The sequence below is a fragment of the Salvelinus alpinus genome, chromosome 9 (genome assembly GCF_045679555.1).
Source record: "Salvelinus alpinus chromosome 9, SLU_Salpinus.1, whole genome shotgun sequence".
In the NCBI taxonomy this organism is placed as follows: Eukaryota; Metazoa; Chordata; class Actinopteri; order Salmoniformes; family Salmonidae; genus Salvelinus; species Salvelinus alpinus.
This window is the reverse complement of record NC_092094.1, coordinates 57,841,614-57,864,815: the sequence shown is the minus strand read 5'-3', so window position 1 is coordinate 57,864,815 and position 23,202 is coordinate 57,841,614. Positions and strand designations below refer to the sequence as shown.

The window sequence follows — 23,202 nt, the reverse complement described above, 5'->3', positions numbered from 1 at the left end:
CATATGTTAGTGTTTCTGACACCGGTTGTATGTAGCTTGTGAAATGCCTAAAGAAAAACTAGCTTCCTCTCAGGTGAGGATGAAAAGGTTGTTTGACCGGCGGGCTGAGCCGCGACAATTTAGTCCAGAGGTCCAGGTTCTGGCTCTGCTGCCCATTGTTGGTTCTCCTTTTCAGGCCAAATTCAGCGGCCCATACACTGTGGTTCCCCAAATGTCCGATCTGAACTATCTGATTGCTACCCCTGAGTGCAGAAAGGCAAATTAGCTCTGCCATGTCAATTTGTTAAAGCCCTATTGTGCTCGTTTGTCTTCTGAATTGACTAAATCAGAACTATGTGCTAAAACTGACGTGGTTAGTCCTGTTCTTTTAGTGGAATCCGTTGATCTGAGGTCAGCCACCTTCACATGCAGTGTGATGAACAGGGGGTGCCGGGCCCTGATGGTGGTATTTTGCAGGGTAGATTGAATTCAGAGTCCCTTGCAAACTTGGAGAGTTTGTTGGTTCACCTGTCTGATTGTCAAGCAGAGTTAACTGATTTGATCACTGATTTTCAGTCTTGTTTTGCTGACACATAGATATGGTAGGAGAAAATCCCCCACAAAACAAACCTGAATATATTTTGTTTTTGAGAGCCAATGCTCTTACAATGGAAAGCATAGGGGCATATCCAATTCCAGCTCCCATATTGCAATTCCTATGGCTTCCACTAGGAATTAACAGTCTTTGTTCAAGGCTTCAGGCTTGTAACTTGTGAATAACGAGTAATACATTTGAGTTTTAGTACAGCGACACCAGTTTGGAAATCCGTGTTTGCACGTGCGATGAAGAGGACGCGCACCTGCTAATATTGCTTTCCTATTGAACATTCTTCTTTCCGTATGAAATATTATAGTTTAATTACATTGTAGGGTACCTGAGGATTAAATTGAAACAACATATTTTGACTTGTTGAAAAATTGTTTAGGCGTAGATTTTCGGATTCCTTTCTCTGCATGTTGAACGAGTGGATTAGTGAAATCGATGGCACCAACTAAATCGACTTTATGAAGAAGGATATTATCTAACAGAATGACACGACATTATGTTATAGCTGGGACCCTTTGGATGACAAATCAGAGGAAGATTTTCAAAAAGTTAATATTTAATCGCTATTTGTGATTTTATGATGGTGGAAAAATATGTTGATGTGGGACACCGTCCTCAAACAATCGCATGGCATGCTTTTGCTGTAAAGCCTACTGTCAATCGGACAGTGCAGTTAGATTAACAAGAATTTAAGCTTTCAACCAATATAAAACACTTGTATGTACCTAAATGTTTAATATCCATACTTTTTAAGATTATTTATTTGAATTGTGAGCCCTTCAGTTTCAGCGGGACACTTAGCCTTAAGAAGGTTTACATGCTGGTTAATGATATTGCTGTACCATCATTCTCCAGTTGGGCCTCCCCGTGTCTCTTGGTGAGCAAGCCAGATGGATCTCTTAGATTTTGCACTGACTACCGGAAGATTAGTGTGACACACTCCCACAGATGGAAGATTGTGTTTACCAGGTTGATGCTGCCCGTTTTTTCAGCAAGTTTGATTTGCTGAAGGTTTACTGGCAGGTCCCTTTGTCATCAAGAGCTCGTGAAATATCTGCTTTTATTATTCCTTCAGGTCTTTTCTCCTATACGGTCAGGAGTTTAGGCCTACGCAACGCTCCTGCTACGTTTCAGCGTCTTATGAATAGGGTGATCTCTGGCCTGTTTATCTAGATGATGTGGTTATTTTATAGTGACACTTGGGAGTGCTATCTGGTGCAGATACGGACTCTGTTTGAACGTTTGACTGAGGCCTGTCTCACTGTGAACTTAGCCAACAGTGACCTACCTCGGCAGAGTGGTCGGGGAGGGTCGTGTTCTCCCGGTGCGGGCTAAAGTAGCCGCCATCGATCTGTTTCCACCGCCCACCACCAAGAAGGAGCTGCAACGCTTCCGAGGTATGGTTGGGTATTATCGGGGGTTTTGCTTCAACTTCTCCACGGTTGTAGCACCTCTGACTGATCTGTTGAAGGAGAGGGCTGATTTAATCTGGTCATCCTGCTGTCAGAGTGCTTTTGAAAATGTGAAACTTATTTTTAGCTCTCACCCTGTGTTGGCTGCCCCATGATTGGAACTGCCTTCAGCCTATATGTGGATACCAGTAACTTTGGGGCAGGTGTAGTGTTGCTTCAAGCAGATGGGGTGTTGAACATCCTGTTAGCTGTTAAACTTTCGGGAGAAATAACTATCCGTTGAATTATTCAGTGGGGAAGAAAGAGGGCGTTGCAGTATTTTGAGGTATATGTGTGGTCCCTATTGTGGTTTACACTGACCACAACCCCCTTACTTTCCTGCACACCATGCTTTGCCCAAATCGCATTATTATGCACTGGTGTTTGTTCCTGCAGGTGTTCCATTTCGATATACGACATTTAAAAAGTCTGAATAATGTGGTGGCTGATGCACCAAATTAGTCGACCTTCGGACGCCTTCGTTTTTTGTTTTTATTTTCGGTTGGTGGTTTGTACAGGGTTTATTTTGTCCTTCCTGTTGCTCTGGCTTCTGCTCTCCTGTCGCTTGGTCTCCATTTCTTTATCTTAAATTATTTTAAATTGCTTCCAGGCACCACGGTTGCTGAGGTCGGATGGGGTCTGGTGATTTGGTTGGGTTGGTATCATGGGCATCCGGCGGGCATCTTACCTTTATGGTTTGTATAATATTTTGTGTCTGAACCATTATTAGTTATGGTTTTTGATCAGTTGTATTGGTGTATTTGTGTGGTTGTGGGTTTTGTTTTCAGGTCTTTGTTAGTTCCTGATTTTCATTGGGTTGTTACACTCCCTCGGTTTCCCTGCCTCTGTTTATATTTGCAGATTGGGGACAGGTGGAGCTGATTGGGTCGTTAAGGTGACAAGTTGCACCTGGGTTTGGGATCAACTAGGTGATAAAAGGTCCTGGAGCCCAGTCCTGCCTCTTTCTCTCTCTCCACAAGCACTATTTTGTTTTATGATCTGGTTGATCGTTTTTGATTAGGTGCACCTTTAACACTTACACAAATGTTACCTTCATTCATGCATCTCCATTACATCCCTCACGTGCCTACTTTCACACTTCACAAGATAGTTATCTTGTTCAAATCTAGACTAAGCACTATGCCTCCCTCAACAGTCATATGTCGAACAACATCCCTTATTGTACAAGTAATATCCATAATATCCCTCCCAGGAACACTGTACGTCTGACTCAGATATGATACTCCCCATCACTTTATGAACACGGTTAGCTAAAACCCTTGCCAAAATCTTACCAGTATTCCGTAAACTTAAAGGCCTAAAATGTTCCAGCTTCTCCCTGCTTCATATTTTCTGGAACTACCTGTGCCTGTTTCAACAATGCAGGTGGTAAAATATCCACATTGATGATAAAACTAACTTTTCAGCCCATCTGATCCCGGACTTTTTTCCCTATTACTGGCCAAGATAGCCTCCCGTATCTCCTTAACTGTCATATCTATGTCATACATTTTTCGTTCAGCATCAGATATTTTAGCATCAATAAAACCTCACCTCACTACAGCCTTGATCGCCACCCCCCATTGCCCCATACATGCACTCTTTTCAAAGTTATGTACAGCAGCATGAGCTTCCATAAAGCCTGCCTCATCCTAACCCTCATCAACTTTTTCCAGCTCAATGTTAAGTCGTTTATTCAAAGCTATATGCTCCCTCTTTCAAAGAAAAATCCTCTGTCTTGCATAGTCAACACTCAACCCTCTAATCTTCTCTTTTAGACCCTCCCACCGCAATCCAATATTAACACATTTAAAATCACTCAACATTTCTCTGTTTAATACAATCGGCAATCATATCAATAAATTTTTATTCTTTTAGTAGCTCAGCATTCAAACACCATACACCACGCCCTCTAGTAGGCACACCATGACCCAGCAGGAACCCAAGAGAGGCATGATCACTTACATTTAAATCATACCTAATCTTGTGAACATATTGCACCACATTTATAGCCGCTAAACATTAATCAATGTGGCTTTGCCTGAGACCGTTTAAAACAACCTGCCTCCTCGAGAAAGCTCTCACCTGGATGCATACCCCGACATACATCACTCAATGATCCCTCATTACCCCCAGCAAGACTAGCTTAGACGGATCAGAGCGCAACAATGCACTGCAACAATGCATGTTTAGTCAAACGAACGTTAAAAACCCCCAACGTATATAGTTAGCCACACAATTTTGCTCAAGTGACTGAACAAACACGGCTCGGTCAATCTAATTATTGGGTGCATAAACGTTCTAAAAATGTAACACTTAAAAGCTTACACTCAACTGTGCACTTCCCTAATATTCTGTACACTATCCCGCTCAATTCAAATTGCAACCCCACATGTTCTCTCACTACCATTATTAAAATAAAGCAAATTCATCCACCGCTTTCTTATTCTATCCATCATACTGTCAGTCCAGTGTCTCTTGAAGGCATAAAATATCAGCCTGAAGTAGGCTTTCTGTCTGGTCTAACTTTTCCATATGTCTTAGTCCATTAATATTGACAGACATATGACTCACCATGAGTAGGAGTATGATGTTTATTATTTCCATCATCAAGACCCAGTCTTTTTCTTCTTCTTGACCTGCCTCCTTTCCTTCGCTTCTTTTCTCGACCTTTGGACTTCATCCAAGGACACGTCACCCACAGAGTCCTTCTTCGAGGATACACCCTTCACCTCCATATTTTCCGGATTAGTGTCAGATATAAAACCTTCATGATCAGCACCCCCTGCACCTTCAGACGATCCGTGGACGATACTCCTCCTCCACCCTCAGGCTCCTTTCCATCTTTGATGACGCCGTCCAAGAACTCTCCGTCCATGCTAGACACGATTCCATCCCCATCTGCCACAGTAGAATCATCACCCTCTTTTCCTTTACCATCCTGGCCTCCTTTTTCTCCATCCCGTCCTCTCCGTCACACTCTTCTACCACCTCCTCCTGTTGTTCCATGTCATCACAATTTGTCGGCCCAGTACACGTGCAGTGGATGCCACTCTCACCACAGCCATTGCAAGATCTTCCTGCTTTCGCGACGCACTCCCGCATAATGCCCTTGTATTCTGCATCGCCAACATAAAAAAATCATGGCAGTCCCGGACTACGTGGCCAGGCTGAATACAAATTCGGCACACTTTAACCTCACTAGGGTATGTGGGGCGGTAGCGTCCCACCTCGTCAACAGCCAGTGAAACTGCAGGGCGCCAAATTCAAAACAACAGAAATCCCATAATTAAAATTCCTCAAACATACATGTATTTTACACCATTTTAAAGATACACTTGTTGTAAATCCAGCCACAGTGTCCGATTTCAAAAAGGCTTTACGACGAAAGCAAACCAAGCGATTGTTAGGTCAGAGCCAAGTCACAGAAAAATTAAGCCATTTTTCAGCCAAAGAGGAGTCACAAAAAGCAGAAATATAGATAAAATTAATCACTAACCTTTGATGAACTCCATCAGATGACACTCATAGGACTTCATGTTACACAATACATGTATGTTTTGTTCGGTAAAGTTCATATATATATCCAAAAATCTGAGTTTACATTGGCGCGTTATGTTCAGTAGTTACAAAACATCCGGTGATTTTGCAGAGAGCCACATGAATTTCCAGAAATACTCATAATAAACATTGCTAAAAAATACAAGTGTTATACATGGAATTTGATGCACTTCTCCTTACTGCAACCACTGTGTAAGAATTAAAAAAAGCAAACCGTGCAATTACTTGAGGTCGGCGCTCAGAGCCCAATCAAGACACAAATATAACCGCCAAATTATGCAGTTAACAGAAGTCAGAAGTAACATTATAAACATTCACTTACCTTTGATGATCTTCATCAGAATGCACTCCCAGGAATCCCAGTTCCACAATAAATGTTTGTTTTGTTCGATAATGTCCATCATTTATGTCCAAATTCCTCCTTGTTGTTCTAGCATTCAGTACACTTTCCAAACTCACGTCGCGCGGGCAGGTCCAGCGGAAAGTACGGACGAAAAGTTTAAAAAGTTATATTACAGTCCGTAAAAACATGACAAACGAAGTATTGAATCAATCTTTAGGATGTTTTTAACATAATTCTTCAATAATGTTCCAACCGGAGTATTCCTGTGTCTTCAGAAGTGCGATGGAACAGAGCTCGCTTTCACGTGAACGCGCATGGTCAGGGCATGATAGACCTTACTCATTCCTCTCTCCTTCGGCCCCACTAAACAGTCGAGGCATCAGACAAGGTTCTAACGACTGTTGACATCTAGTGGAAGCCTTAGGAAGTGCAACATCACCAATATCCCACTGTATCTTCAATAGGAGCTGAGTTGACATTTGACCAACCTCAGATTTCCCACTTCCTGGTTGGATTTTTTTCTCAGGTTTTTGTCTGCCTGATGAGTTCTGTTATACTCAGATATCATTCAAACAGTTTTAGAAACTTCAGTGTTTTCTATCCAAATCTACTAATAATATGCATTTTCTAGCTTTTATGGGTTTGTAGCAGGCCGTTTACTCTGGGCATGCTTTTCATCCGGACGAGAAAATACTGCCCCCTACCCCAAAGAAGTTAAAGTGCTTTCTGGACCGTTTTTCAAAATTATTTCGTCAATTATACATGTATAAGAACTGTATGAACATACTTTTGTCATATTTTTTTTAACTTGTCCATAAGGCATATGTTTTGTCCATTTGCAATATGATTTCAAAGGAAGTCAAAAGTCAGTGAACCATTGCCAAATGCAATATGAAAGTATTGAAAGTGCCCAATTCAGGATGTTATGTCCATTTACCATGTACGATCATAGGAAGTTGGTTTCCGAACCCAAAAGTCAGTGAACCATGTCCAAATGGCATTTATACTGCTCAAATTAAATATATCACTATGTTAAGCCATGAATCAACCTAGATTGTCTATTTGTCATGTATGATGAGGGAGAAGTGGGACGGTTGTTTTTATTACATTTTTTTTTTTTAAACGTCTAAAAAAAACGGGCAAAAGTTGGGGTCCGTCTCTATGGGCAGAGGCGGTTTCAATGCACCTAGTCTTGTGACTCTGGGACTTTTCTAAATGTCATAATTTTCGTGATGGTCAAAATTAATTCTAGTTATTGCAAATGTACGAGGCTGTTTCTCGTTCTGAGAACCTTCTAGAGCTACATAACTCACCGTTTTGGAAAGATGTGACTTTTTTACCCTTCAAAACAGGCCCTGTGACCCCAATTTTAAAGGCACTTCCGGTTAGCACAGGAAGCTTAAAGTAAACACATATCCTCATTGGGGTAGGCTTTTACAGAATCCAGTTCTTAACGTCTTTACGTTAAGAACTTACTGATTTACACATGGTTGAATGCAGTGATTTTCACAAACTGCAGGTTGGTTATATTTAACCACTTCCGGTTGCTCCGAGAAGCTTAGAATCGACACAGGTAGACCCCATAGTGGCCTGATGGATTGTCATTGAAGACAGGTTCATAAGGCATTCATAACCCACATAGGCTTCAGGTTGAATTTAGGGGAGAAGGCAATGTATTCCTATGGGGAGAGAAGTCATTGAAAACTGTTTGATGTAAACACCTTATTTTAACTGTTAAGGGTTAATGCCACACAGTCAAGGTTAGGCTTGCATAGATCGGGAGGACCTCAGGAACGTTCCTGAGGTTGAATTGTGCTTCTAACCTTAATGGTTCCCCTGCTGTCACCCAAAAGCACCTGAAATTTAGGGCCAGGCTTAATTTTGGGCCTACTTTTTTTTACGGGCGAGCTACGGTCAAACGGGGCATCTCGTTGAACTCAGCACGGCCTTGAGATTATGGTAATTCCATTGCAGGCTCTGTGTGTCTTTAAGCCCTGCACTGTGTAACTTTATTCTTTTACATTTTTGGGGGAGAAATTACTGATTTACAGTTCATGAGGGTTTCCTAATCACACACATGAAGTTTTGTAAAGATCTGACCTTTTTAACCCTTCGAAACAGCCCCTATGACCCCAATTTAAGGCACTTCCGGTTGGCACAGGAAGTTGAAAGTAAACACATATCCTCATTGGGGAAGGATTTTACAGAATCCTGAGTTTTAAGTCTTTACCTTAACTGACCTATTTACACAGGGTTGAATGCACTCTTTCTCACAAACTGCAGGTTGAGTATGGCAAAATACTTTTAGGGTGATTTTAACCACTTCCGGTTGCTCCCGGAAGCTTAGAATCAACACAGGTGGCCGGATGGATTGTCATCTGAGACAGTTTGATATGGCATTCATAACCCACAAAGGCTTCAGGTTGAATTTTGGGGGAGAGATGTCATTGTGAGATGAAAAAACCCTGTTTTCACTGTTAAGGGTTAATGCCACACGGTCAAGGTTTGCAAATCGGGAGGACCTTAGGAACATTCCTGTGGTTGAATTGTCCTTCTAACTCTAACGGTTACACCGCTGTCCCCCAAAAGCACCTGAAATTAGGGACAGGCTTCATTTTGGGCCTGCTTTTTTTCACGGTCGCTGTGCTCAGAGCAAGCTACGGTCAAGAGGGGCGTCTTGTTGAACTCTGCACGGCCTAGAGATTACGGTGATGCCATTAGTTATTTTTCAGTGTGTCTAAGTTTCTAGTACAAATTGTGCTTCCTGAACAGCAGTACTACAGTCTACAGCAGGACTTTATTGTTTATTTCACTTTTGTTTATTATCTACTTCATTTGCTTTGGCAATGTTAACATATGATTCCCATGCCAATAAAGCCAAAATATTTTTTCCAACCTTCACAGACAATAACACAAGGCAGTGAAAGTTCAACACTTACAAATTAAGTGACAAACTAAATACAAACCTTAAAAAAGCACAACACAAATAATTACTCAAATAGTTATTTAATAAAACAGAACAAACCTTTACATTATAAAGAATCACACCAAAATAGAAAATTGAACAAAAATCTAAACAAGCACACCAAACAAAATCAGAACAGCGTAAATGTGAGTATTCAGACGAGGAAGTCCTGTTGTTGGTCGGCTCCCCTTCCTTCGAGCTGCATCAGGGCTACCCTCCTTCCTTTTGCACCTTCTCCTGCAGCTTTAACCTCCTTGAGGCAATGGCATTTTTTAGTCTGACTATATTTGAGTTAAGTTGGTGCATACCTTTCAATGGGGGAGTGGTGGTGCGACTTGATCTTCACTTTGAGGGGTGAGACTAGCATGGGGCTGATGGCGACCACCATGCGGTGCCTGAAGATCGTCTGCTTCCTCTTTGGGGCAAGTTCCATCTCCACCTGAGGATTGGTCACCTTGGAGGGTGTCTTCTGACAGAGCAAACAAGAAATTAGATATTTCAAAATTCACACTTGACTGTTACATAGTTTACAAGTACATTTTGATAATTGAATGTGTCCTGTCAGAATAGCTGATCTTACTGGAGGTTGTCTGGCCGTCTGTTCCTCACCTTCCTCCTCCGAGTCCCCGGCGGACGTGCCAGGCTCCTGGTACATCACCTTGGTCTCTTCAGGGGTGGTGCTCCCCTCGGAGAGGGAGGCGTCCTCTCACCTTCCGCTTTCTTTTTCCTGAGGTGGAGGGCTGGTTCTCTGCGGCGACTGTGGTGTCTTCCCCATTCAGTGCAGCCTCAAAGAGTGCCCTGGTTTCATTGGCTTAGGATGGATTTAAATTGATGGCATAAACTTAGTCTGCCGTCTGGATGTTGTAGCACATGAAGTTGGCCACCCTTTCCCTGTCAATCTTCGGGAGCATGTTTTTTTACCTGTAAGACCCACACACACACACACACATCATTTTATTGATATTACTTCAGACAACAGTAGAATAGGACCATACAATAATTAGATTCCTATCTAATCTGACCTACATGAGTGACAATGGAGGTCCGCAGGTCAGTGAAGGAAGGACTTTCGGACAGACCCATCTCCTTCCACACCTCCCTCAGGTAGGCAGGCAGGTTCTTCAGCTGAGTGTTTGTGGAATTGAAAAACAAGTGCTGGGCCTTCTTTCCCCCTGAGAGACAGTGCTTGAATTTCAGGAAGTCTGAAAACCAACTGTACTCCTCCTTCGTCAGCGACATCTGGACCATGCCATACTCTCGATTAGTTGTGTGTTCCCCCACCTAATAGAAATTGAACAGAAAAAAAAACACAAAAATACACATTACGCTCCGGCGACTGCAATTGTTTCCAAAAATAACCAACCAATAAACACAGCCAGCTGTATTTTATAGACTGACATTGATCAGTTACACCCCAGACTGGTCACGTTTTGCCTCCTCCGCCTCTTTCACCAACATGTTTTTATACAGGCCTAGTCTGTGGCCGTATATGTAGGCACACAGGTACCCATAAAACCATTACTGATTCCTGTGTCCTTGTTTTTTTCCAATGTTTCTGTGGGAACATGAAAATATAAAAAGGCAGCTTCATAATCCCACTCCATAATGCACTCTATACATCTCTGACATCTATAAGTGTGTATAAACAGTGACATCACAGATTGAGAAAAACTTACTCAGCACTTGAGGTATTTTTGCCTTGGCAAGAGACTGGCACTCCAGCAGGCTCTTTTTGGACACCACCTTGCCTTCCTTGTTGTCTTTCACCTTTACCTGGTGAAGGGAAACTGGTCGTTTAATGCCCTTCATAAACTGGTTGATCCCCTTCCATTGGTTTACGGTCAGCCGGCAGGTGGCTGGAGGGGTCTCCTCGGTATATTTAAGAAATGCGCCAATAGTCAAGGTGTAGTGGTTGACTGTGGTGATGGAATTGAACCCATCTAAAACACACACACAATCAAATACTGTATTGTTAATTAATGCTTGTGAGACTAAAGAGAAAGAAAGAACTCTGCTTACTTCCTTATTTTGTCATGGTCTGTCAGAAAAATTAGAGAGGACTGGTAGGTCTCATTCTTCGCCATGGAGTTCAAAAATTGCATCACCCTCTTGACCTTTGAGGCACAATTTTCCCTCAGCTTATAATTTGAATTGGGGCCCTCACAGGTCTTCCTGATCCCCCGATAAACACACCTTATCAAAAAAAAAAAACATTTTAGACTAACCCTTCGAAACAGCGCCTATGACCTCAATTTAAGGCACTTCCGGTTGACACAGGAAGCTGAAAGTGAATACATATCCTCCTTGGGGTAGATTCTTACAGAATATTGAGTTAAGTCTTTGTGACGAAATTACTGATTTACAGAGGGTTGAATGAGTGTGTGTTATTTCAGAAAATCACAGAAATCTCGCAGAGCTCTGAAACCCACCTTAACGGATTCGTCAGAACACGGCGCAATTGGATCTAACTTTTTTGGGGGGAAAACACATTTCTTTGAGCATCACCAATTGTACGATTTCTCTTAAATTACGATAAATAAAGGGCTGGTTCTTTTTTTCCTGACACCATAGGTTCATGTACTTTGACGTGAAGCGGTCAAATTAGCGCTCTATTTTCATTTTTGACCTTTGATCCCAGAAAACTGGCCGCCCAAAACTCAAAAAGCGATGAGTTCTCGACGCCATCTTGTTTCTGGGCTAACAGCCCATTAGTCCAATCCTATGCTCACCAAGTTTCATCTTCGAAGTCTTTTCCGTTTAGGAGAAATGGCCATGTTGTGATTGATGTTTTGTATATTTGCAATAAGATCCCATTAACCATCTGGTGGAATTTACCGGGACAGCGGAAAAATTACCAACATTTTATCAAACGGAAAACGAATGTCCGAGAGACAGGCAGACCTCTATCTTCAACCATGGCAAGCCATTAGCCCGGTGATGGCCCCTGCACTGCTATCCCCTCCTACCCCTAAATCTATATTAAAATCACCTATCACCAAGTGCCTATTTGTAACACACAGGGGCGCCAGACAGTCCACCATCTGCCGCCACCTGTGGCCCATACACCCCAAATAACCTATATCTAATATCCCTCAAAGTGACGTCTACCCCCAAAACCCTCCCCTGCATTACAACAAAAGTGCTCTCTACCTTCACCTCCCTATTCCGAAACAAAATCCCTACCCCTGTCGATTGCACCCCCCCTATACTCAAATGACTCCCCCTTGTCCCACTCCCTCCTAAATCTACACACATCCCCACCATCCCTCAGGTGAACCTCCTGTAAAAAACAAACATCAAAACCCACTCCCTCCAAAAAACAAAAAACCGCCCTCTTAACATAATCCCTCAAACCCCTTACATTTAAACTAAACAACTTAACAGAAATATTCATTAATAATTAAAAAACAAACCCTCAACAAATAAACCCAAACCAACAAAAAACAGGAGACTCATCCGATGCTCCCCTGCTCCATTTCATCCGGCAGGGACGTCCTCTCCTCTCCTGACGTCCCCCCGTCCTCCATGACTCCAATCCAGGATGCAGGCATGGTGTTAGGCATTGGAGTGCCCTGCATCCTGGGTTCCCCACCAACACCCTCCAACCCTCCCTCCCTGTAGGCCTCTGGGCTGAGAATAGGGGACCCCATCTCCCCAAACAGGAGTTGAGATCCCCCCAGATAGACAACCCCGATCCTCACCCTGTGAAATACCCTCCACCAAAATTATTAGGGGCTGAGGAAAACAGCGAGACCATCGAAAATCTTCTTCCCTCCCCCGTCCCTCGCTTAGCCCCCCCCCCCCCCTCTTTGTCCTCCAAGCTCACTCTCCTCTTCCCTGTCCTCTTCGGAGATGACGGCAAAGGTGTGACTTCGTCCCCCATCCCCACCATCTCTTCCACCAGGGTGCTCCCCCACTCCTTCACCGTTCCGTCCTCCACCTCCTCTTTCTCCACTGTCCCCGCCTTCTTCTTCTTCGCTCCGTCACCTCCTTCCGCCTCCGCACCTTCCACCTCCTTCGCCTTCTCTTCTCTTCTCCTCTCTCCTTTCGTAGCCTTCTTCCTTCCATCCTCTTCCCGTGCCGTCTTTTCCCCTGTGCCATTACTGTCATCCGCATCCTTCCTTTCTCTTCTCCCCCCATCCCCCGTTCCCCCTCCAGCTGCAGACGCGTACGACCTTTGACGAGCCGGGCAATCACGCAAGCCTTGGGCTCGTCACAATCCTTGGCCTCGTGCTCTCCCGACCCACAGAACCTGCACTTTCGGGTATTGCACGAGGCCAGTATATGTCCGTAGGCCATACAACGCCTACAGAACGGAGGCTGACGGGCATAAAATAATGTCCCCCTGTCAGCCCCCAGGGAGAACATCGCTGGAGGATGGAGGTAGAGAAACCCAGGGAGTCCCTGAGGTGCCTCACTGAGGATACGTTGTCTACATATCTCCCCAGAAAGGCCCTCACCTCCTCATCCTTCACATGCGGATTGTACATGTTTACGGTGACCACCCTGAAATTGTTCCTTGCCAGGCTGGTCACCGCGTAATGGCACAGGGGTCTCTCTCCTTTCCCTTCCCTCACCGTCTTCATAATCCCATCGTGCTTCTCTTCTGAGTGAAACGTCACATCGTACGCCTTCTCCATCGGGTTGCCCTGAAGGCACAAAACATCTTTTACCTGCAGTTTCAGGTATCCCATCAGTACGGTCCTCCCAAATGTCTCTCTTCCCCACGGCTCCATCTCCTTGTCAATCCATGAAAACCTCACCGTGTTTGCCAATCCAATCCCTGGTACCGTCCTGCTCGTTCTTTGCTGCTCCATTTTTTTAAACCAAAAAAAGCTCTCTTCCCAAGAAGCCAAAGAACAACAAAAAAGAAAAAAAGAAAAATAATTTCAAATCCTCGTAATAAATTTTCTCCTCCCTCCTGTCTTGCTTCGACCTCCTGACTCAGCGGGCTTTGGGGCACCTCGGTACCAAGCTTGAACTGAGCCAAAAGGCAGAGAAGCAATAACCCACAAATTGACCCCTGCGCCCGCCGGGCACCCGGGGGTCTCGGCAGACCTCAATGGTTTGGCAAAAGTTGGCTCCTCCCCACCCAACGTTTCCCTGGTGACAGGCAGGAAGGTGTTTTGTTTAAAAAGTCGCCAATGCGGCTTTAAGTCACTAGCTCTTTACGCCTGGTGCGACTATTTGTTCAAAGCCCTGCAAATACGCCAGTCGTCGTCGTCGGGCTTGAACTCAATTGCCCGAGCGACTACTTTGAGTGGAAAAATACAACGGTCGATCGATCGGTCGGCCCGATTGAAGTCAAACGCCTGAGCAAAAAGTGTCGGCGGTGGGTGTCATCTCTGTCCATTTCTCTTGAAACAAGATATACCGGGCTCTGCCATAAGCAAAGCCCTTCCAAAAATACTTTGAACTCGTAAGTGTTCCTCTCCACGGAAGTCTTTAGTAAAAGGCGAAAGGCTTGTGCGTAATGAAGAGAAACCAGAGTCGTATGGAAGTCAGAGGTCGGGGCCCGAGACACACTCTGTGCACTACTAGGCTGGCATCTCGCGGGTGGGTGGTCACCGAACCCACTCTGCCAACTTTTCCAGGGCTGTGTGTGAGTAAAAAGTCAGACAGACTCACTTCACTCACTCACTATCCTGACCAACTTTTTATTTAAGTAAAATGGCGGGAAACGGGGGAACCCACGAAGAGCGCTTCGCCCTACTTTCACTTTGGGTGTTTCTTATTTTTCTTCCTTTCCTTCTGCTGCTAGCTGTTTAGATAGTTTGTCTTTTTTTGTCCTTGACAACGGGAGAAATGTGTTGCACCGTTCCCGGAGGTACTGCAATACCGGGTCGATGCGTGGAGCGGACGGAGCAAGCCCCATTTCCGACTCCCTGTTCGAAAAATCCATTTAATATGTAGTCCCCCGATGGGGGACGTATCAGATATTAAACTGATAAGAACAGATTTTTTTTTCTTTTGGAAAAGTTTTATTAACACATTTCCTTTAAAACAGCTCATACATTTTTTTAACATCATTTCATACACATAAAAACGGCAATAAGGCATAAAACACAGCATTTGGACATTACATTTAAATTTGTTAAAAAGTACATGTTGTTAAAACCAATGAAAACAACCATGAATAAAAGTACTTTCCTTGTAAAAACATCAAATCTGTAAAGCCATTTAAAATGTGTACGAATGATTTAACAAAAGTAAAACATTTTTAAGACATGGAAAACATGTTAAAAAGTCACTTTGTTAAAAAGCTGTCTTCGGTCCCTTGTACAGGAGCGGGGTGAGTCCTTATCAAACTTGCCTCATCCTGCTCCTCTGAATAAGCCACCGTCCCGTCCTTCGGGGCCCAGAGGAGATCCCTCCCCTAGGCGCATCGCCCTAGGCGCCGCAGCGCTGTCAGGCCGTGGCCGCCGGGACCTAGGGTGTTGTGGGGGACCCTTCGTATGGGGTCGAGGCCCCCTTCCTTTTGTACCACCCCAGGGCTTCCGTGGCTACCATAGCCACTGCCTGGGGGGTGGTCTCTACGTTCTTCGCTACCAGCAGGTTACGGGAGGACCACAGGGCGTCCTTCAGGCACGTGAGGGTGGGCCAGAGCTTGGTGAAGGCCTTCGATGGAATGGGCCTTCGGCCCACCCCGTACAGCACGAGCTGAGGCGTTAGGTCCTCCCCTGCTGGCAGACACGGAGTGATCAGGGGGCCTGCTTCCTTCCACAGGTCCCTGGCGGCTCTGCACTCACAGAGCAGGTGCCTCACCGACTCCTCTTGGCCGCAGCCTGGTCGGGGGCACACGGATGTTCTCGCCATGCCCCGTGAGTGCATGACGGCCCTGACCGGGAGGATCTCGTGGGCGACCATCCAGGACAGGTCCCGGTGCCGATTCAGGAGAGCAGGATGGGCCACATTACGCCAAACCGTTGTGGGCTCGCCTATAGCAAGCCCGCGTACTGGACACACTGGTTCCCGATCCTGCACAAGAGAGAGAAGAGAGCGGTGTTTAGTTAAAACCGTGACTGCTTCTTTTTCCAGTTTAAAATGTCTTAAAAATTTCTGGAGCTGGACGTAGTGAGTGGGGAGCAGGAAAGAGACTGGGGCTCGCAGGTCGACTGGGATCAGCCTCAGGGTCCTGAGGTAAGATCCCAGCCAGAACCGTGCGAGGGCCTGGGTCTTGTTGTTGACCGGGGAGGTGGCAAGAGTGAGATGTAACGCTGTGTAGCGGCTGCCCAGGAACAAGTAGAGGTCAGGCAAGCCTTTCCCCCCCTTGGACCTGGGCCTCTTGACCACCTCCCTCCTCAGCCTCTCCCACTTGCTTCCCCACAGGAAGTAGAACAGCATCCGCTCCAGGGCTAAAAGACTCCTTCGTGGGGGGATAAAAACAGAACTGATTAATAAAAGCACAGGTAAAATCACAGCTTTAATGATTAAAACCTTGCCCTCAAAAGTCAGCTGTCGTAGTCCCCAAAAACCCAGTCTCTGTCTTACTGTCCCTAAAATCCCGGTCCAGTTGCCACTACCTCCTCCCTCCCTGTCAAATTTTACCCCCAGTACCCTTATGTCCGTTGTTTTGACCGTCAGTGGTAGTCTGGTCAAGTCTGGGTCTGCCCATGGTCCAAAAAATTGGGCCTCGGTCTTGTCTCTGTTCAGTCTCGCCCCAGAGGCTCGTCCGTACCAGTCGGTCCTGTCCAGGGTCCTGTCGATGGATAAAAGGTCGGTACATAAAATGTTGACGTCGTCCATGTAAAAAACGCACTTGGCGGTCATCCCCCCACTCCCCGGGATACCCACCCCACTGATCCGTTGGTCCCTTCTCAAGACCTGTGCCAGTGGTTCAATGCAGGCCACGAACAGAAGGGGAGATAATGGACAGCCCTGACGGACGCCGCAGTGTACTCCCACCGCTTTTGACAGATGCCCATTTACGAGGATTTTGCTGGTAATGTCCCCGTACAGCAGTCCCACCCAAGCTAAAAACCTGTCCGGGAAACCCATTTTTTGCAGTACCTTAAAGAGGTACTGGTGCGAGACCCGATCAAAGGCTTTTTCAAAATCTAAATTTAGGACTACAAGCCGCATGTTTCTGTCTCTCGCATAACAGATGGCATCTCGGATCAGTATCAGGCTGTCCGTGATCTTCCTTCCGGGGATGGCACAGGTTTGGTCCGGGTGGATCACCTCCCCTAAAACAGAAGACATTCTGAGTGTTAAAACCTTGGTAAAAAGTTTACAGTCAAAGTTTAAAAGGGTAATCGGTCTCCAGTTCTTCAGGTCCGTCCTGTCGTTTTTCTTATATAAAAGAGTCACAATCCCCACTCTAAAACTGTCAGGTAGTCTGTCAAGGTGTTCAAAGTCCGTAAAAACAGTCAGAAGTTCGTCGGCTAAAACATCCCAAAAGGTCAGATAAAACTCCAAAGGGAGGCCGTCCTCCCCCGGTGATTTACCCCTCTTAAAATGTTTCAGTCCTTGGTCAATTTCTGTCCTCGTCAGGTCTTTTATCAGGTCGTCTGTGTTGGGTAAGGTCTTGTCAATGTATGTTAAAAGGTCCCCCATCGTTTCTTCACATACTTCTTTTACCCCGAACAGTTCCCCATAAAAATCCTCGACCACTTCCTTTATTTCTTCTGTGTCTGTTTTTAAAACCCCATCCTTGTTTTTTAACCCTGTTATTGTCCTACCCTTACTAACTATTTTCTTAAAAAAGTACCTAGTGCACTTCTCCCCCTCTTCTAGTTCCCTTTCTTTGCTTCTTAAAATAACCCCCTTACTTTTCTGTTCTGCTAAAAATGCCATTTCCTTCTTTACTTCTTGGATTTCTTGGTTAAAATCAAGGCCCTGTTGGCATAAGTTAAAATACCTTTCCAGTCGCTTTTGCAGTCCCACCATGCGTCTATCTTTTTCTCTGCTTTTTTTCTTTCCTATCTCTCTAAAGAAGGTCCTCGTCCTTCCCTTCACCATTTCCCACCACTGTGCTCGTGTGTCAAAGAAGTCCTGTAGCGTCTGCCACTGGCTGAACTGCTCCCGGTACTGACTAACTACTCTATCATCCTCTAAAAGGGAGCAGTTCAATTTCCAGGGCCCTCTTCCCACAGTCACACCCGATGTTAGTGAAAGGGTGCACGTCAGCATTACGTGATCTGAGAAGAAAGCAGGGGTTATTCTAGCATCAGTTGGGGGACAGTCCCGGGTAAACAGATAGTCAATGCGAGAGGCTCTGGTGCCGTCACCACTGGTCCAGGTGAAGCCCTCCTCTCTTGGATGCAGGGTTTTAAAACAGTCAGTCAGTTTAAAATCCCTGCACAACCCTTGCAATAAAACACTTGACCTGTCTACCTTAAAATCCTCTCCTGCCCCTCTCCTATCTGCTCTACTTAAAACACAATTAAAATCCCCACCCACCACTAGAGGATCCCTCCCTAGCATGTGGGACTGCAGGTCTTCTAAAAGTGCGCACCGGTCTTGTTTGTCATTAAAACCATACACATTTAGCACATTAAAATCCCTCCCCATAAAAGTACAATTGGCTAAAAGAGCGCGCCCGCCTACCACCACCGTGCTCCCCCTCACCACCACCTGTGGGGTCTTGATTAAAATGGCAACACCGTCGTTCTTGTTAAAATTGGAACCACTCCAAATGGAGGGCCCGTGCTGCCACTTATCCTCCCATTTACTGTAAGAGGATAAAAAGGGTAGACCACACTCCTGTAATAAAAACACATCAGAGTTAAACCTTTCTAAAAAGGATAAAACCGACTGTGCTCTGGCTGCTGTTTTCACGCTCCTCACATTTATTGTGGTGATTTTAAAAGCCATAAAAGGGGTGAGTAAAAACAGTGCTAAAAGAAAAGAAGGCATTGAACAGTTAAAAGGGGGCTACTTTCCCAGGGAATTCTCTCTCTCCCTCCGGGGCAAGGGGGGGTGGCAGGGAGAGGAGGTTAAAACCGGACTTAAAAAGGAGATTTGATTGGGGGAGTTGGAAGGGAAGGTTCTGGGTTCTTCCTCCCCCTGGGAGCTCTCCCATTCCACCTTTCCTTTTTTCTCCTCACCCTGTTCGGGGTCAGAGAGCTCCTCTGCATTTCTTTTTCGTGGGGGGAGGTGTTCCTCCAGAATCTCCCCTCCCTCTCCCGTGTCTCCTGACGCTGTCTCTAAAAGCTTTTCCGACACCGTCTCCATACTGTCTGACCCACTTGGGGAGCTCTCACTCAAAACCTCTCCGGGGCCGTCTTTCTCGGCCCTTTCTCCTTCAGGGGTCACCTTAGTCTGGGGCAGGGGGATTGGGGTGGGGAGGGTTTTGTCCTCTCCTCCCACTTCTTCCACCACTGCACCTTCCGCGCCCTCTACTACGGCCACCGCCTCCACCACTGTCTCCTCCACCACCACCACCTGCTCTACAACCACGTCCTCGGCAACTGCCTCGGTGGCCACCACCTGACGCTCGGAAGCCCGGTCCGCGGCCGCCTCCTCCCTCCTTTCGGCCCTGACCTTGTTGGCCCAGGAGAAGGGGCAGCCGCGGATGAGGTGGGACCGCTCGCCACAGAGGTTGCACGACCTTCCGTTCGTGCATTCCTCGTAGCGGTGGCCCACCTCCCGGCACTTCATGCAGACGACCTTTTTACAGGCCTCTGCAAGGTGGCCATGTTCACCACACTTACGGCACAGCTTGGGCTGGTCCTGGTAGTGAACATGGCCCCTATTCTCTCCGAGGACTATGGTGGATGGGATGGCTTTCAACCCACCATAGCCCCCGGGGTCCTCCCTCTGCTGGACAGTGACCCTCCAGGCCCCTGTCCAGATCCCGTCGGGATCCTTCACCTGGACCAGGGGCCCCTTCACGTTGCAGTACCTGCCCAGCCATACTGCAACGTCCTCCGGCTGTACGGTTTCGTTGTACATACGGATAATAACAGTTTTAATGCTATTATCCGTCAGCTTGGTCACCTCAAACATTGCTGTGAGGGACCCCTGGGTGTTCAGGGCGTTCTGGAGTTTCCCCCAGAACTCCCTCAGGAAGCTGCCGCTGGCAAAACTGACATCAAAGCCTTTCCCATAAGGGAGGGCTAGGATGCAGTTTACCTGCGCGGGATGGAAACCGAGTTCCTTTTGGAGGAATTTCCTGGAGAAATCCAATCGGGATAACTCCATTGTTTTTCCTCCCTTCTCCTTTAAAAGGAGGCGCACTGCATGGTGCCTCCTCATGCCAGCCTGTGCTGCTGACATGATGGAGGCCCACTCCCTTTAAAACCCAACACCAGTGAAAAGAGGGGGAGGGGAAGGGGAAACAAGGGGCGGGGGAAGGAAAAGGGGGCGGGGGAAGGGAGAGGGGGTTGGGAAAGAGGGTTGGAAGAAAGGGGGAGGGGTGTGAGACAGACGAGGATGCTAGCAGGCTCAGCTAGGCTAAGCTAACCAGGGCCTACCAGCACCACGGGACACACAACAACCTATCTAGCACAGCACCAAACTAATCTTGTGAACAAGGGGAAAGGAACACTTAGGGGGGGGGGGGGGGGGGGAATTTTTTTTGAAATAATACTTTTTTGTAAAGGGAAGGACACAAAGGGGAAAGACAAAAATTTGAACCACACACACCAAACAAAGGCCAGGAGGCTAGCAGGTCTTACCAGCAGGCCAGGCTAAGCCTACCAGCTAGCAGCCCACAAGCCAAGAGGCCTTACAACAGAACCAAACAAGCACACAAACCAAAAAGAGGGGGGAGGGGAACAAATTATTGGGAAAAAGGGGGGGAAACAACAAGGGGCACGCTAACTAACAACACCTGCCAAACTTGAGGAACGAACAGGCTGGCAGGCCTCACCAGCAGGCCAGGCTAGGCTAACCAGCTAGCAGGCCAGCCAGCAAGAAGTCCCCCAGCTGACAACACAAAACAACAAGGGACTAAAACAAAAGGCAATTTGGGGGATAACCCAAAGATACGAGGGGAACAAGGAAACTACAGTCAAGACAAAAACAAACAAAGCCTGCCACACCTAAGAGGGCCAGGGGGCTAGCAGGCCAAGCCAAGCTAAGCTAGCAGGCCCACAAGCCACTCGGCTAGCAGACAACACGAAACTCAAAAACAGTAGGAAGAGCTAAAGGGGGGGGAGGGTAGGATACAAGGGGGTGGAGAGATGCAAAACAGGACAAAACAGGGGGGAAAATGAAATTTAATTAAATAAGAAAGAAAAAGACCAGAGGGCCTTTAAACTCACCCTACAGGTGCTGGTGCACCTGTAGCCCACCACCAAAACCACCACCTAACCCAGGACAAAAGAACAGACAAAGGTGAGACAAAACAACAATAATAATGATTTTAAACAATATAAAAAGCACAATTTCCCGGGCGCCCTCCGGCCTGCGATCGCTTCTCCGATCAAGTGCAGCACTGACAAGGTAACTACACTTGATCTGAGCCAAAAGGCCGAGAAGCGATAACCCACAAATGGACCCCTGCGCCCGCCGGGCACCCGGGGGTCTCGGCAGACTTTGGCGGTTTGGCAAAAGGTGGCTCCTCCTCCCCACCCACCCACCCACCAACCACCTTTCCCTGGCGACAGACAGACAGACAGACAGACAGACAGACAGACAGACAGACAGACAGACAGACAGACATGCGGGTGTTTTTTTTTTTTTTTAAGTCGCCAATGCGTCTTTAAGTCACTAGCTCTTTGAACTCAATTGCCCTTAGCGACAACTTGGAGTGGAAAAATACACCGGTCAGTCCGATTGAAGTCAAACGCATGAGCAAAAAGTCTCGGCGGTGGGTGGGCGTCATCATCTCTGTCAATTTCTCTTGAAACAAGATATACCGGGCTCTGCCAGAAGCAAAGCCCTTCCAAAAATACTTGGAACTCATAAGTGTTCCTCTCCACGGAAGTCTTTAGTAAAAGGCGAAAGGCTTGTGCGTAATGAAGAGAAACCAGAGTCGTATGGAAGTCAGAGGTCGGGGCCCGAGACACACTCTGTGCACTACTAGGCTGGGACCTCGCGGGTGGGTGGTCGGTCACCCAACCCACTCTGCCAACTTTGTGTGGGTAAAAAGTCACAGACAGACAGACAGACAGACAGACAGACAGACAGACCAACCAACTCACTCACTCACTCACTCACTCACTCACTATCCTGACCAACGTTTTTTTTTTTTTTTTTTTTTTTTTTTTAAGTAAAATGGCGGGAAACGGGGGAACCCACGAAAAGCGCTTCGCCCTACTTTCACTTTGGATGTTTTTTTCTTTCCTTTTCTTCTTCTGCCAGCTGTTTACACAGCTTTGTGTATTTTCTTTCCTTGACAACGGGAGAAATGTGTTGCACCGTTCCCGGAGGTACTGCAATACCGGGTCGATGCGTGGAGCGGACGGAGCAAGCCCCATTTCCGACTCCCTGTTCGAAAAATCCATTTAATATGTAGTCCCCCGATGGGGGACGTATCAGATATTAAACTGATAAGAACAGATTTTTTTTTTTTTTTTTTTTTTTATTACAAAAATTTACAATTTACTGTGACATTCTTTTTCAATCAACACTTTTCCATTGTTATACAAATTTTACACTTCCCCAAATTCCCTTACAAAATTCTTCCCCGTACACATATTTTTCCATTTCAATCACATTTCTTAACTTCCATACAAACAAATAGAAGGCATCTGCTGGTACCGTTTTGTCTTTCTCCTTTTTAATGCAAACATTCCTTTTTTCCCACAGTACCAGCTTCCCTAAACTAATAATACGCCATACGGCTCTAAACTGTTCCTTTGGCAGTTTTAGAATTTCCTCTCCATACACTATATTCTTCCCATTCAAAACAATCTTGTTACAGACCTTATTAATAACAGGCTCACACTTTCCCCAGAAATCTCTTGCAAAACCACACTCCCAGAATACATGCATCACTGTTTCACATTTTTTACACCTGGGGCACTCTGCGTTCACTGCGCAGTTGTGCCTATACATCCTCTCCTTTACGGCCAACCTATTTAAAGCACACAGCCATCCCAAATCCTTGCACTCATTATCCATCCATTTTGGTTGTATCCCCTCCCAATTAACTACTTTCAGATCAGCCTCATATCTCTGCTCCCAGTTTTCCCTTATAATTTCATACATTTTCCTATGGTCCAATAAGACCTCTCTTTCAATTTCCTTTATGTGTATTTTCAGAAATGATATGGCCTGTGCGTAATACTTAGGTTTTACCTCTGCATTCGGAACCCTGTTGTCCCAAGGTAACATCCCTCTTAAAGTCGACCCGAACCACAACCTAACAAAAAAAAATGATTTATGTTGTGTCCCTTTCAACACG

The 23,202-nt window shown here is 46.0% G+C and overlaps 3 non-coding genes and 1 pseudogene across 3 annotated transcripts; all 4 read right to left on the bottom strand.

Moving 5' to 3' along the window:
• Window positions 1-14,282: 14,282 nt before the first annotated feature.
• LOC139531149 (U5 spliceosomal RNA) lies at window positions 14,283-14,399 on the bottom strand. Its single transcript, XR_011666256.1, has one exon. It is a non-coding gene; the product is annotated as a U5 spliceosomal RNA (small nuclear RNA).
• A 312-nt stretch (window positions 14,400-14,711) lies between these two features.
• On the bottom strand, window positions 14,712-14,889 carry LOC139531058 (U2 spliceosomal RNA; annotated as a pseudogene).
• Window positions 14,890-21,714: 6,825 nt separating this feature from the next.
• On the bottom strand, window positions 21,715-21,831 carry LOC139531143 (U5 spliceosomal RNA). The gene has a single exon (XR_011666250.1). It is a non-coding gene; the product is annotated as a U5 spliceosomal RNA (small nuclear RNA).
• A 372-nt stretch (window positions 21,832-22,203) lies between these two features.
• LOC139531064 (U2 spliceosomal RNA) lies at window positions 22,204-22,394 on the bottom strand. Its single transcript, XR_011666194.1, has one exon. It is a non-coding gene; the product is annotated as a U2 spliceosomal RNA (small nuclear RNA).
• Between the last annotated feature and the right edge of the window lie 808 nt (window positions 22,395-23,202).